Consider the following 14,348-nt stretch of genomic DNA (forward strand, 5'->3'; position numbering starts at 1 on the left):
AAGTTCTTCTGACACTGTGTAATCATGGGCTCAGCAATATCTTTGATGAAACGAATTCTATGAAAGGTATCGAAGACCAAAAAACAACAACAACAACAACAACATCAACAACAAACAAACAAAACAAGGAGACATAGTATGAATTGTCCCCAAATAACGAAATATAACGACTTAATCAAACGTCGTATCTAAATTGGGTAATGTTTTTTAAAGGTCTTCCTTAATATTTATTAATGTTTTCCATACCCCCTTTCACACAAATATCTTAACTATAAATAACCTATTAAAAAATGAATTCATGCATTGCACTTACGCATTCATATCATGTAACTGTGTATATTTTCATTTTATTTACCCATTGTTTTATATACAGACAGTTGGATTCGTTCTGGCTTTTATTTAGCGCTGCATGTGACTACTTAGTATACGAAGAGCGAATTACTTACCTGTAGAGAAGAATATCGTAAAAGTTAGCCAGCTCTTCAAAATGATTCCCAAGAACCTGATATCCATTTCTGTCATTTGAATGTCTTCTGCGTAGACGATATAGCCATTCGCGATTATACTTCTTTAGTATGTAGACAGCGATTCACACGAGCAATGACGAAGGGCTTATCCTTCAAGTTGCAAAGTGGCTTCATTTCATGACTAAGCAAGATAAGTAGGTAAGCATACAGTCATCCTATAATCGAAAATCGTAGATAAGCATTATTAGAATGATAACGTCTAATAATGTTGATGGAATTAGACATTATTTTAGGTGCGTGACGTGGGTACTGCATGTTTCATAAGGCCGTATGAAAACAGAGGTGTTCATCTGCCACGTATTCATAATATATCTATATGATTATGTGTGATGCAAAAAATGTCATTCCATAATAGATCATACGCACCTATCCCAAAGGTTGCGTGTAATCATGCTTAACGTCAAGCCCTATGTTTATACAGGTCTGGTCTGCCTTGTGAATCTAAATCACTAAATGAATAGGTAAAATGACGCCACATCTGGTCCCCGTTTCATAAAACTTGTTATCAGTGACAACTGCCACATTTCTATGACAAAATTGCTCTCAGCCAATCAGATGCAAGGATTTCAGTAGCCTATAACAACTATGACAACTTGTCACTGATAACAAGTTTTGTGAAACGGGAACCTGGTCCGATACTTAATGAGCATTCAGTTCCAACGGAAATGTTGAACTGCATGTCGCACCCTTATTGCTGGTGCTGTTTTTATTTCCGTCTTCTGATAAAAAATATACACAAGTTGCATATACATTGCATTTACGTAAAGTATGAAGAAACGGGGGATCGCCCTTTCAGCCATATCTGCAAAATATTACTGTTCTTCCACAGGGTCCCGTACCTTGTCGGACCCTTGTTGAATTCTTGCATCACTACTGTGGTATTTTACGCCGCAAAATATCGGAATAGGAAAAATCGCATAGTTTTCGATGTACACTGCCATGATTAAAAAAAAACAAAAACAAAAAAAAACCCAACAGCACAGAATTATCACTATTTTCGGCAGGAAAAACCGGAATATATTCGTTTTTGTTTTTACTTTTTTCTTTGTAAGTAGTGCGCATGCTCAGCTTTGCCGTTGTCTTTGAATATAGACCACAAAATCTGTGTGATTCTTACATAGAGATCAGAGGTCTGGCAGGCGGAACGGAGATTCCCCTCGCCGGGGGGGGGGGGGGGGGGGGGGGGGGGTGGGGGGGGGGGGGTGGGATCACCTGACCAAATACCGGAATAAAATGGGCGACCTGGGAAGCATTTACATTGACAAAAGAAAAAGAAGAAATAGAAAAGAAAACCCTGAAAAAAAAAAAACACTGCTAAGCTTCGAAAAATTCACTCCCGAGGAGGTTTCGGTGGATTTCGGCTTTTTACTCATGTACCAATAGTTGCCCAGCAACTTTGATAAAAAACTGGAATGTGCAACAATTTTTGATATTTCCTTTTGCACTTCCGGTAATGAGGAGTTACCGTGCAGCAGGCACGCGTAGAGCTTATCATTATGCAATGATCGCCTCTAATCTTTCCATTTATATTATGACGAACACTTTGTCACTTTGAAATGGAAATATATTTCCAGACATTACAGTTGACATTTCTTTTCCAAACACGTATCAATTGATGAGAAATTCTTCTAAACTATGACAATTTTGAGATAGAGATAGCGCTCGATGGAGTAGGACTAATACAGAGCTCGGAACTGTACTGTGCCGCTGCACAATAATACCAACACAACATATTAATAGCGCCGCCTCCGTTGGAGTTTTTACATTTTTCGCATGTGATAGCGAGAATTCGCGCCAGGTGGGAGAAAGATTAATTGTATGTGTCAACATCAGACTGTAAACATTATAATCCAGTCGCCAGACTAAAGCGGATAACTAATCCTTTCTTAATGCATGATTCAATGTGATGAAGGAGACATTTCAGCAAACAACTGTGAATTATTGATGATACTACAACGGTTTCTGCAGAGATAATCAATCATAGCTACCTGCATGGCAGGCGTTTTTTTTTTTTTTCTCCAAATAAGATAATGGTTGCAATGATGAAAATGTATGCAGCGCCTAGTACTCACATTTCAAGGTGCTACAACTCTGGATTTATAAAGTGAAAGTTGATATTCCATATACAATATAGCATAATTTTTTGGGTCATATCTTCGAAACACAAGTCTGTATATGCTGTGTAAAAGGCGAAAGGAAATGGGGGCCGCCAAAGAAAAAGAAGAAAAAAAAAAAGATGTTGCTCTTATCGGGAGGTTGGACTACTAGAAATACCTTGAAGGCAGCGGAAAAATTGGCAAATGACTGGCCTGGTTGGAGAAATCTTGTTCATAGCCTTTGTCCCAAGAGGGATGATATTAGTAGCATAAGTTAGTACTCAGTAAGTTAGCGAGTAAGTAAGCAAGTAAGTAAGTAGGTTAGTAAGTAAGTATAAAGTAAGTAAGTAAGTAAGAAAGTAAGTAGGTAAGTAAGTAAGTAGGTAAGTAAGAAGGTAAGATAGTAAGTAAGTAAATAAGTAAGTAGTAAGTGAGTGATTAAGTAACTAAGTATATAGACAGGTATGTAAGTAGGCCTAAGTGTTTAAGTAAGTAAAAATGTAAATAAGTAACTACTCTTCATCAGATATTCTTCTATTCTTCATGTTCTTGAAGCGCACGTCTGATTATTCAACGGTTTTCTTTTATACCTTTGCATTGTGATTATCGATGTCTTAGCGCATTGTTCCGAAATTGAAATTGAATTCCGAAATTTGAAATTGAAATTGAAAATTGAAATTGAAATGGTAATCAATTTAGCTCATAAAAGATCCAAGCAACATCACACGGATATCATTTAGGGTGCAGGATTGCGTTTTCATATGCTTGTCTCAAATCCTAGCCGTATCAGATGAATGACGCACACGCTACTCTCACTAGCACATTTAATTAAAAACAAATATCTGGACCGAACACTCGTAGTAAAGTAACCATGGTTTCCAGACAAACAGTAAGCTTATATCATGACTTGTAGTCACCGCGGGGATACACGAACCTCACGCAAACACATCTGACCATCAATCTTATTGGTCGCGTAGTAATGAGAGAAAGAAGGCGGGAAGACTTCTTTTTTTTTTCACTGACATTTGCAAGGGCCGAAGGGTAAGGGAAAATGGGGGGGGGGGGGGGAAGGAAGGAATATTGACCCTTGGTACCCCCCCTCCCGAAAATAGCGTTCCGCGGTCTCTGATTTCAGTTCTTTTAACAACTATGTTGATGAGCATGGACTAGAAAATTCCGACAAATCAAAGGGCATGATGGTACTTAAAAATACTGAACCGTACATCATTAAACAATGGAATGTGTGGTACTCTACCTACATAACTGTTCACCTACATTATATTGGAACAGTCCTCGTTCCCAGATCACTCAGTTGTCGCCCTCTACGGCCAGAAAATGGCATGAAACATGGAATCAGTTTAGGAGCGGAAGAAGGAGGGATTAAAGCATCAAAAGTGAGTGGACGTGTCCATGAAGAAAGGCACGACTTTGAACTACCCCCTGGAGTCACAATGTTACGGGTTTCTATTCTGATTCTTGCTCTTTGTTACCTGAAGGCTTCCACTTGTTCTGATGATAACAACACTCGTAAGTAATCAGAATGAAATGGGGGTGTCTTTTATTGGTTTGTTTTTCTTCATACTTCATTTTTTTTTCTGTCTCTCTTTTTGTCTCTTTGTCTTATATAGGTAGTTATGTCGTATACAGATGTTGCCTTCTTAGAGATGTAATAATACTTGACATTCTTGCAGGATTTTTATTTCTCCCACAGATTACATTTTCCCGAATCGCTCAGTTGAGAGAAAAATATTGTTTTGAGGGGAAAGTTTAACACCCAAGGGACTTTAAAATGTTACGTTTCAACGATAGACGATGAAACAGTTGTTATGGTCTATTTAAATGCACATAATTTCACGGTAGCCCAGTTGGCAACAAGTCAAATTCTGGAATCATATTTCCTGATGTGGCGTCGCTGCAAGCACCACAAAGATTTCGATTGTCGCTTCATCAGTCACGTGATTGCATTGTGACCAATCACCGACCAGCATTTTCGTAAACCATTGATATAATCATGTATATAGATAAACATATATGTATGCATACATACATATATATATTTAAATACATATGTTTTTTTTTGTGTATACCTATTATTGTATGTTCACGTATGTGCACTATATGTGTTTTTCTACCCAGCTTTTTCGAAGTGTATCAATTTTTTTTCTTCATTTGAATACTCATATGATTCAATTTTCTATTGGTGTATTCATCATAACATTGGATGCATACAATAAAACCAAATACTGCCTCTGGATTCCTATACTGCATAAGGCTTTAGATTCCTTCCGTCTTGAATACCATCCGAAGCGTTCATCTTTGAAAATGTAAGAACCCCCGGAAGTTTTACCTGACATGATTAGCTCTTAAGATGGAGGTGGAAAAAAAAATGGCTGCCTACCAATGCGGGGGGTATCTATTTCATTAATATGGGTTGGCTCAATCGGTAGCGCGTCTGCCTGCGATACAAGTGACCCGGGTTCGAGCCCGAGTCTGGACTGAGCAATGTTGTGTGCAATCACACCGTCCCCTCTAGCAAGAGACAAAACACTCTGTCCCTCGGATAGGACACAAAATGGAGGTCTCGTGTGTGAGAGAGTCACAACTCATGCACGTAAAAGATCCCGCTTCATTTATTTATCGGAGAGAGCAGAGTGTGTAACCCGGTGAGGTGGTCCCCCGCCCCACATCCAACTGGACCCCATGGAAGACCAGCTTAACGTAGCTGAATATGGGCTATCCAGCCATCTTCTCAGATGTAAATTGAACAAACAAACAAACGAACAAACCATGAGAGAAAAGTATCTACAGTCAAGAACCTAACCTAGCTCATTGATTAGGATCAGTGGCGTATCTAGCGAAAACGGCGCCCGGGGCAAGCGCGGAAATCTACGCCCCTAATTTCTGAAAAAGTGTTCAACTTCAACTCCATCCCGGTAGGGACTTTATGCTTTTTCATAAAAATATATGCTTTTTCAAGCACTTAAAAGGGGTCTTTCTGAGAGTAATTTAAATGTAATAAATTGTGATAAACTTTGGCGAGCGAGCGCAGCGAGCGAGCCGAAAATTTTTGTATTTCAGATTACAAAAAATGGAATTCTTGTCATGAATCTTACAATTCTAATCAAGATATAGTGACGGCCTTATAGATAACGATTTATACCAACAAACTAAAATATTCAAACTTACTACGCGCGAGCGAGCCGAAATTTGTATATTTCCGCGTCATCATCACGTTTTGTTCTTATCTTTTTTTGTGACAAATTTTGGCGAGCGAGCGCAGCAAGCGAGCCGAAATCTTTTATATTTCAGCTTACAAAACATGGAATTCTTGTTATTTTTTGCTTATTAAATCTTACAATTCTAATCAAGATATAGTGACGGCCTAATAGATAACCTAACGATTTATACCAACAAACTGAGGAGTTGAAAAAAATACTCTAAATTACTACGCGCGAGTGTGCCGAAATTTGTATATTTCGCCGTCATCATCACGTTTTGTTCTTATCTTCTTTCTTCTCTTTTTTTTGATAAATTTTGGCGAGCGAGTGCAGCAAGCGAGCCGAAAATTTTTGTATTTCAGCTTACAAAACATGCAATTCTTGTCATTTTTTTTTGTTTATTAAATCTTACAATTCTAATCAAGAATAGTGACGGCCTTACAGATAACGATTTATACGAACAAACTGAGGACTTAAAAAAATACTCCATCTTAGTACGCGCGAGTGAGCCGAAATTTTTATATCTCCGCGTCATCATCACAGTTTGTTCTTATCTTTCTTTTTCCTTTGATAAATTTTGGCGAGCGAGCGCAGCGAGCGAGCCAAAAATTTTGTATTTCAGCTTACAAAACATGGAATTCTTGTCATTTTTTGCTTATTAAATCTTACAATTCTAATCACGATATAGGGACGGCCTAATAGATAACGACTTATACCCAACAAACAGAGGACTTGAAAAAATACTCTAAATTAGTACGAGGGAGTGAGCAGAAATTTGTGTATTTCCGCGTCATTATTACGTTTTGTTCTTATCTTGTTTGATTTTTTTTTGCGCCCCCCCCCCCATGTTCGAAACCGTTGGCGCCCTCCTTTGATCCAATCGGCGATCGCTTCAGAACGAAAGAAATTGCAGCCGCTGCTCCGTGTAACATTTTGCCTGCTAAATATAAAATGACATGTGTGAACACAATATACATTGTCACTTTGTCCGCATCATCATCATGTTTTGTTTTTATCTTGTTTAATTTGGTTTTCTGCAACCCAATCCCCCCCCCCCCCCCCCGGTCCGGGCGAGGGTTTCTTCTTCTCCTTCTTCTTCTTCTTCTTCTTCTTCTTTCTTTTCTTCCCCTTTTTTCTTTTTTTTTCTTCTTCTTCGTTTTTTTTTTTCGTTTTTGGCGCCCCCAAGGAGTGGCGCCCGGGGCACGTGCCCCCCTTGCCCCCCCCCCCCCCCCAGATACGCCACTGACTAGGATCAAATGATGCGTTACACTATACTATATCCTATCTAGCGTCCTTGTCATTGATCACGCCTTAGATCGCTCGACGACTCCTCAGAAAGAACTGCTCAAGGAGCTCCTCGATCACTATGGCAATCCCGCCCTCCGGCCCGTCATCAACCAATCCGACGTAGTAGACATCCACCTGCGACTTCAATTCACGCGAATCGTCGCATTTGTGAGTAGTCCGAAACAGATAACCACACGCACGTTTCTCTGATATTTTTTCATTAAGTCATTTAAAGTCATTTAAGGTCATTTAAGGCATAATAAAAAATCATGGAATACGAAAAAGCTGCTTTGTCACCTTTTGCAACTTACAAATCTACTTACGGTGGACCTTTAACGAAGCGAAAATTGCATCAGCTTTGTAAATGCAGCTCGCAAAAACGGTTCTTTCTTTGTATTCATTTCGTCTGAATATTCATCAGTGCAGCATGGGATTGCATGATAACATCTCTCGTAAGGGACAATTGATTATCATGTACAGTAAAGAGGTGCGTAGAAGAAACGCTAATGCCATTTTCAGTAGTCGTATTTAGTAATGGTTGTATAGTAGTCATAATGTTGTAGCAGTTCCTGTTAATAGACTAGCATTAAGCAATGGTAGCTCAGTATACGATTAAAGGCTCAAAATCTAGTGCCAACTGTACCGGGAGTGATAGTACAGGAGAGATATACCATATATAAAAAGAGAAATTTACTCAGATACATGTGTACCCAGTTCACGCAGAATGATGAGTGAAGCATTCCAAACCAACATTCCATTCCAACACTGATAAAAAGGTGTAGTTTTATCGTTCTATACACTTAAACAGGACCTCAACCAGCAGCGATTGAGCCTCGCTGGACATTTTGAACTGGTAAGTAGCAAGTTTGTAAAATTGTGTTGGTGAATGTGCTTCTTTGAAATAATAGGAAAAAGCGTTTATAAAAAACAAATGGCGTATACTTACTGCATGCAGTGTACATTGTTATGGGTTGTACTAACCATGTATGGCTTACAAAAAGAGTTGTAAAACAATGGGCCAGTGCCCAAGTTTTTACAAGGATATACTGGGTGCCTATTTTGATCTTCGACTTTTAGATTCAAAACATAAAGAAAAAAGTGAAATTATCGTATGGAATAATGAATATGTTAGAGTAAATGGTAGAACTGTGTTTTTTGCAGAATTTTTTAGAGCTGCATGGTCTATGGTATATTTCAGATTTGTTTGATAGAGAAGGCAGATTGATAGATTTCAACACATGGGTGAGGAGGGGAGTTGAAAAGCAAATGTATATGAAATGGTGCTCGATTGTTTCTGCTATTCCAAAAGAATTGAAGTTGAGATGCCTTTCCAATCAGGAAACGATACCAGCCTTAAAACTCAGTTGTGTTTTTAAGGGCAAAGAAGTAGATTTTGGGAAGCTAACAACACAGATTATTAATTGTATTTTGAAAGGCAAAAATTTCGAGACTCCAACATCGGAAATCTATTGGAGCAATAAATATGCGATAGATGATATTACATGGAAGCTAATATACAAAATGCCCTTTGTGTGCTTAGCTGATACGAAGAGCAGAACATTCCAGTATAAAATTAATAAAAGAACACTTCTTTTGAACAAAAGATTACACAAAATGAAATCTTGTTTGGTGTATTTGGTGGAAGCTTGCATAGGCCCCTTTTGAATCACTGTATTGTTATAGCCAAGCAGATGATATATGCATGTAGACATTTGGGTATTTTGCCATCATTTGAACTGTTCTGGTCAAAGCTAAAAACTATATAATTATGTGACTGAGAAGCAAATTGGTTTTCAAAATAGACAACTATGTAAATTAGAAAGGAAGTGGATAAATCTGCATGCTTCCTTGACATGACATTCTGGCTGATACTTTTCTTTGTTATGTGATATGGATAGCATAATTTGATATGGTATATCTGAGATTTAAAAAAGCACAAACTTGTGTGCACCTGCTAATTTCCCCCCCTTTTTTTTGGGGGGGGGGGGGGTCTGTCTTTGGTGTTGTTATGTATAATTATGTACAATTATTATTATTTTTGTGAAAGGATGGAAATTTAAAAAAAAACCACAAATGAAAGATAAAAAAATGTATGGCTACAAAATCCATGCATGATTTAGGTACCATTCAGCGATATTGATGAAATAAAAAATAAAAGCTTTGACTACATTGATGCGGGAACTTAGGGAAGGTGAAAAACACGCCCAAAAGTGAGAATCCGTGCATAAAGATTTCCACCGTCTGGAATCAAAACTAAGTGCTCAATCACATGTTAGTCAACGATCAACAAACGAAATCATCAGTTAGTTGCACTCACCTCATAATAGCAAGTTTGAATTTCTCTCACGTTCAGTGCAGGAATATCTATATCGTGTATTCACGAATCGGAATGCAATGATAGCTGTATTATGCTACAGTCACACACGGCCAGGTCACAAAACGGATTTAATCCGGATGAAAATGAGCCGGATTAGTCCCAGAATGCAGGGTAATTTTTACTACAGTCACACATGGCCGGATTTCGAACCGGTCCATAAGGAATTAAAACCGCATCGACCCGTTTCGAGCCGTAGAGATCCGTATTGACCCGTATCGAATCGTACACAAAAATCCGCTTTTTGATCCTTAACTGAATCCTTTTCGACCCCTATCGACCCGTGTCGACGACCCGCTTCGACCCGTACCGACCCGGATGTAAACCTTGTCATCATCCGTTGCATGAAGGCAATGCGTTATACGGGAAGGGTCCAAACGGTTTTACGCTGGGGGTTGCAGCGGGTCGATGCGAGTCAATGCGATTCGAACCGGGTCAATTCGGTTATCAATACGGAATTGAAACCCGTGAGAAAATTTTGAACATGACCAAAAAATTTTCACAGCCGTGTCGTAGCTCCCGGAATTCATCAGGAATTGACACGGGTTACGATGCGGGTCAATGCTGCTCTCTGCAGCTCGAACCGGGTCAATACGGTTTTAAATCCTTCTGGACCCAGTTCGAAAACCGGCCGTGTGTGACTGTAGCATTAGCTCGCAGTGTCTACGGAATTTGACGCGAGATATATGGGCTTGGCTTCTAAGAATAAGACGTAACTCTCGATTTGCGAAGTCATGTATATGGCCATCTCCTCAAGCTTTATGATAATTTTCATCTTACAGATGTGGAGGGACGAATTTTTGGTTTGGAACCAGTCCGAGCGACACGGCGTGAGCCAGCTCTTCGTCACCATCGACAAGTTATGGAGACCAGACTTGACTCTTTGTACCGCGTAAGTATATATGAGTAATGATTATTAGTTCCTAGAGAGATAAATCATATTGGTATCATTGCTGAGCTCAAAACGTGGGCTGGTTACATCTACCACCAAAACAAACAAACAAACAAACAAACAAACAAACAAACAAACAAACAAACAAACAAACAAACAAACATACAAGCGTTAGTTTGGTTTCTTTCACTGTTATTGATGCACCCGAAGTTACCTTTCATTATTCAGTTGTACACATACACTGTATCAAAACAATTTCTAGGACTGTCAGGTTATTTCATAAAGTGCTGTCATTGACTTATCATCTTTTTTGTGAAAAAATCCATGAACTGTTTCCAATGCTGGAATTTCAAATTCCGAGCTAGCATTCCGAGCGAGCTAGCAAAGTCGAAGAAATATTAACACAATCTTCAAGTTCTTCTGATTAGATGACGATTTTTACAAAGTACTTTTTCCTGCACTTTAATGATGAATTCTTTTTCTATGATGATCCTTGTTTGTGTGTGTGTTTTTTTTCTTTTTTTTTTTTGATTGGCATCATTCAAAACCTGATTCAAATGAAGCCAAGGCGCAGTTTTATTCAAGCACAGGATAGGAGAGATGATATAGCACGTAGTTAACGCATAACTTCAGTGAAAGCCTCATTCTGTGTTGCAGAGATGGTATAGCTACCTTGGCATTCGAAATATATATTCCAGTAAATTAAAAAAAAAAATTGAAGGCTGTAACGGCATCTGATCTCTCATAACAAGATATTGACACGCTGGTCACGTTGAAAAGTTACAATAGTCTCTTTTTGAATTTTTACGTTCTCAATTATTTTATTACCCTGTTAAACTGAAACATGATTTTATACTGTCATTATAAAGGACAGCATTGATTGCTTATACCGTAGGTGTGTTTGTGTCTATGTGTATGTGGATATGAACTCCTTCTGATTGGTTAATGACTTCACTTTCATTCTTTAAGTTTTGAGAACACCTTGATGCAGACATACTGTGATTGCATCTTGATGGTACGTCACCCCTCAGTCGAATTAGATCCTTTTTCACCTCCATCAAGCATAAGACATTTATCATCTTGAAAAACTTCTCTTTTCAGGTTTAACAAGTCCACTGCAGTTCTTCCGGAGCATTCCTTGGCTTTCGTCAGAGCGGACGGGATGGTCACATGGTTTTCTCACGCTGTCATGGAAACGTCCTGTCTTGTGCGCGTGCGTTACTTCCCATTTGATAAGCAGTACTGTCGCCTGGTGGTTGCATCGTGGATGTACGACAGAGCGCGGGTACGTATCGATATAGAGAGTTAAATCGCAGAAACAAGTCAACTCTATTCTTGTTAATTTGGGACATTTGCCATTAAAGTTGTCAAAAGAAAACAGCGAAAATTTTACGTATATAACTTCATACATTTCCCTTCGCACGTAACAAGTGAGGTATCACTTAAAAGGATTCATTTTGCTGTATCTGATGATGGACTTGCTTTAATGTGTTTAGAAAATGGTGCTCAATTCGTTTTGCGATCACACTCTTCATAAAACCCTTTGGGCACCAATAGCTCTACTGATGCATTTAACCCTCTGTGTGCTTCGAGTGCTGATTCGTACAGAAAACCTCTATAGCGTTTTACGCCCTGTTCATAGTCAGTAGCACGGGAAATTTAACCTCGATTGTCAAAAGGTGCCAGAGATAGAGTGCCTAAATGGTGACTGAACACCTGTAAATTGAACAGTACCATGCCGAATCAGCCATGAGGAGGTGCGAAGGGGGTGCGAAGCAGTGGTCCATACCATCTCGCTACCTCGGGATGTGGTCCACGCCGTGCTATACAGTGTGCCAGCGCCCAGCCACAAAGGTTGTCTACAGGCAGACCGGGTCACAACTGAATCGTCGTCCACTGATTCTTTTATACCCTTTATATTGATATGAAGGTTAAATTTAAGTTTGATGGTTAAACGTATACATTTACAAATAGATTATCACAATTTGTGTCCAATCTTCTCATGCATGTTAAGATATATAGTCGCAATATTCACTTGACTACCAGAAGTCTATTCATCAGGATATTCTACACTAAATAAAAAAGAACAGAAAAACTAACTTGTCACTAAGACAAAAATGTTAATGTGGCATAAGGAACACTAGACGATTTTGCTTGACATCTATATAAGCACCCTATAGTGCTTTCCAGTAACTAGTATTGATCATTAAACGTCCGAGTCGGCAGAAGAATTCCCTGTTAGGAAAATTTAACACAATAACCGGCCACCACGTTTCTTCAAAAGGCACGCTTTTAATTCAAACGTTGCCATGGTATTTGTGTTTTAGTGGCTCCACATGGCACACTCTAGCGTGGCTGGCACTTAAACGTAAGATTCGCTTCATCAAAGGCTGGACGAGGCCTTCGTTCCAAATGCCTTAGCAAAGGTGTTTTCACCTTTTGTTCCTACCCTACAAGGGTCATTTTTTGCTTGTTTGTTGTTGTTGTTGTTGTTCTTTAGAGGACACGTATTACTTTGTTAATCATGAAATGTTTCCCTTTTCTATTTCATCAACAAATCCGATGAACCCACGATGTAATCACAGAAAACTGGCAGGATTACCTTTTGAAATCTCATTATTTCACAACAGGAATACCCATTCATCGTTTTCGGGTTTTTTTTAATATAATTTTTAGTACCCTAACTGGTTCAGTCACGTGTCACTTGATTGTCTAATTTTGTACGTCAGCTATCAATCATTCTTACCATACTATTGTCTAGATTTTCACGTGATATCAAATAAGATCACCGCTGAGATGGTTTCATTGTTGACAGGGTAATTGTTACAGGATGCAGTGGTGTCTATGTTCATCCATCAATGAAAGTTCATCCATCAATGAAAGTGGAGCTGAAATTGTGAGGTGCCACATTTCCCCACCCTCCATCGAACGATCGCTTGAGATGCGTCAAACGTTTCAAAGCGATAGTTGCCCTCACAAGATTGTTGAATCAGTCAATCAAATCAGTAATGCTCAGTCTTTGCTATGCACTCAAAATGCACGGCTTCATAGGAAAATAATAGTGTTTATGCGACGTTGTAAGATATACATTTTAAAGGCAGTAGAATCGATACAAGGTACTGTACAATACGCCAGCGGCGGACTGTACCTGACAGGAAAAAGAAGAAAATGAATTTTATTGCTTTCATGATCTTCAGAATTGTTTTCTTTTATCGCCTTTCCACCACACTTCTCGTAGTGCTTTAAACCAATAATCGGTAGGCTTACATATCTAAAGTGCAAATAATGTTTTTACGCATGCATCCTCTGTGACTCAAAGAAAGTAATTGATATTTTCATCATCATAATTATATCATTGCGTTACTGATAACTTCATAGTGACATGACATTAAAATCTTAACTCAATGTTCAAAATGTAATCAAAACTACTCCTTTTCACGTGGGCAGTTGCTATATTAGCAGAAGAAATATGTTAATTAACTGTCTTTTCCAAATCATGTCTTGCCCCGAATCTTATTAAAGCGTATTCGTGAAGGCAACCTTATTAATGGAGGAGGCTGTTTATATTATAGTTGTAGGCCTATACACAGAGAACACCCCAAAGGAGTATCGGTACTGTTTGGATATCTATCTTTTGTACTTCTCCTGTAGGTGTGGAAGAATCATATTTATCATTGATGTTACAAGGTTTTGTCTTTTATCCCCTTATATTTCTTAGATCCATTATTTTCCTCAACCGGGCATTGATTTGCGCATCTTCTTCATGGACAATCACATTTGGGACCTGCGCGATGCAGAGATTAGAATGGAAATAAAGAAGCGTTCTGCATCCGACAAAGATTGGGAAGAATTGCAATATGATATTATTCTTGAGGTAAGTCTTAAATTCATCTCTCTCTCTCTCTCTCTTTCTCTTTATATATATATATATATATATATATATATATATATATA

Source organism: Diadema antillarum, unplaced genomic scaffold (assembly GCF_040938485.1).
Source record: "Diadema antillarum isolate AM-2024a unplaced genomic scaffold, OU_Dant_1.0 scf00000018, whole genome shotgun sequence".
NCBI lineage: Eukaryota > Metazoa > Echinodermata > Echinoidea > Diadematoida > Diadematidae > Diadema > Diadema antillarum.